Here is a 2,500-nt window from a genome sequence, read left to right on the forward strand (position 1 = left end):
CCCTCTCCGGAATCGAACCCTGATTCCCCGTTACCCGTTACAACCATGGTAGGCGCAGAACCTACCATCGACAGTTGATAAGGCAGACATTTGAAAGATGCGTCGCCGGTACGAGGACCGTGCGATCAGCCCAAAGTTATTCAGAGTCACCAAGGCAAACGGACCGGACGAGCCGACCGATTGGTTTTGATCTAATAAAAGCGTCCCTTCCATCTCTGGTCGGGACTCTGTTTGCATGTATTAGCTCTAGAATTACCACAGTTATCCAAGTAACGTGGGTACGATCTAAGGAACCATAACTGATTTAATGAGCCATTCGCGGTTTCACCTTAATGCGGCTTGTACTGAGACATGCATGGCTTAATCTTTGAGACAAGCATATGACTACTGGCAGGATCAACCAGGGAGCTGCGTCAACTAGAGCTGAGCAGCCGGCCGCCCGGGAGTGTGTCCCAGGGGCCCGCGCGAACACGCAAGCGTCCGCTCAATTATTCTGCAAACAGGAGGAGGCTGAGCTCCCCTGCACAATACACCTCGAAACCCTCTCAGGTCCCGGCGGCGCGCAGCGCCGTCCTAAGTACTTGGTCGGGTTCGAGAGAGGCGCAATCGCCCGGAGTTAGGCGAGTAGACGCTTTAGGTGCGACCACCCGTGCTCCCAACTGAGCTTGCCGCTGCCGACAGAGGCCCGGGAGCGTGCTGTCGTGGCATTGCCGGCGGGAGACAACACGCGCCACCTACGGTGACCGGCAGCTCCAACGCCAGCGCCACAGAAGGGCAAAGGCCCCACGTGGGTGCCGAAGCGAACTCTCCCAGCACAGCGCACGTGCCAACACGTCTGCACAACTGCGATACAAACCACCAGCGAGAACCGCTGGGGCGACCGAGCAGCAGACGGCGTCGCGGCGCCGAGTGCCGGGCGGCGGCGCATCCTCAACGCACACAGTCCTCAGTCGGACCAGCACACTGCAGATGTCCACCGCGCTTCGCACCGGGCCCGCGAGGACCCACTTTGGCCGCCCGGCGCCGCGCGCAGGGTGCCCCGGCGCGCAGCTGCGCCGCCTGCCGCGTCCGTCGGCCGGCGCGCCTGCCACTGGGCGCCCCCACCAGCCGGCTGTAGCGCGTGCGCCCACGCACCGCGCGGCCAGCACGCCGGGCGGCCCCCCCCTCACCGGCCGGGGACGGTCCCACCCAGCCACCGCCGCGTATCGCTTCACACACAGATTTGCCCTTACTGATTTACCTCCAGCAACAACAACCGCACCACAATGGGTTTACCAGTTGTTCATTTGCGTTGCGTCACGTCACCAGCAAACGTAGACGTCCATCCCAGTTTGCAAATGCAACGATTATTGCATACCTGTCTGTTAGGTGTCACGACACACTACGTCTGCCCACATACACGCAACAAAATGTGCACGACTAGAGAACACGTGGGAGGTGGCCCCCTACGTATGCGATGTCCATTACGAGACCGACTGTCAACCAGCATCTGTACCATGTCGCAGATGTGGAACGCGGTGCACCATGCTATCACACTGTGTGAGAAGAGACGACTACGTTTGAATACACGCGCCACTACATCAACAGACGGCTCATGCTGATCGCCATCCAGGGCGTCCGTTACTCCCACACGTCTCTATGGCGTACCACACTGCAATGTAGCTGTTATGGGGAGACGGCACGTGGCTGAGTGCACAACATTTGGACCGTATGGTTCGCTGTTGTTGGGCGCAGTCGTACGGTCACACATGTGCCACAGCGTATCATTCAGTACATACGGACCTATGTGCAGTACAATGTGAGGATTAAGCTTACGATATCAGCGGACAGTGGACACAGGCCGTACCACGACGTAGACTGAGCGCTTCGACATGCGAATGCCAGTGAACAGCTGCGAAGGGCATTGAACACGCAAGCACCTGAACGACCAGCGTGCGAAGGCAGGGTGGAGGGGGGGGGGCGATGTACATCCTGCAGTTGTCCACATTACAGTGTACAGCGGGAGCATGTAAAAAGTAAGCAACACTTGCGAAGTGTTCAACATGAAACGACACACAAGAGGGTGGGCGGTGCGAGTAGCGAACTATATTCAGAGGGTTGTGGTTAGACAACACTAGATTAATGTAACGTGTCATATGCCAATTACAGAGCAGGTTAAGGCACAACGTGGGTTAGGTTAAGGCACAACGTGGGTTAGGTTAAGGCACAACGTGGGTTAGGTTAAGGCACAACGTGGGTTAGGTTAAGGCACAACGTGGGTTAGGTTAAGGCACAACGTGGGTTAGGTTAAGGCACAACGTGGGTTAGGTTAAGGCACAACGTGGGTTAGGTTAAGGCACAACGTGGGTTAGGTTAAGGCACAACGTGGGTTAGGTTAAGGCACAACGTGGGTTAGGTTAAGGCACAACGTGGGTTAGGTTAAGGCACAACGTGGGTTAGGTTAAGGCACAACGTGGGTTACGTTAAGGCACAACGTGGGTTACGTTAAGGCACAACGTGG

The 2,500-nt window shown here is 57.0% G+C and overlaps 1 non-coding gene across 1 annotated transcript in view; it reads right to left on the reverse strand.

Annotated features, from left to right (window-relative positions):
• The window catches only part of LOC126138193 (small subunit ribosomal RNA), a 1,909-nt gene extending 1,502 nt beyond the window's left edge, over window positions 1-407 (reverse strand). Inside the window, exon 1 of the ribosomal RNA XR_007528202.1 lies at window positions 1-407. This exon is cut by the window's left edge and continues 1,502 nt beyond it. This is a non-coding gene — a ribosomal RNA (small subunit ribosomal RNA).
• Between the last annotated feature and the right edge of the window lie 2,093 nt (window positions 408-2,500).

The sequence above is a fragment of the Schistocerca cancellata genome, unplaced genomic scaffold (genome assembly GCF_023864275.1).
Source record: "Schistocerca cancellata isolate TAMUIC-IGC-003103 unplaced genomic scaffold, iqSchCanc2.1 HiC_scaffold_655, whole genome shotgun sequence".
Classification (NCBI taxonomy): Eukaryota; Metazoa; Arthropoda; class Insecta; order Orthoptera; family Acrididae; genus Schistocerca; species Schistocerca cancellata.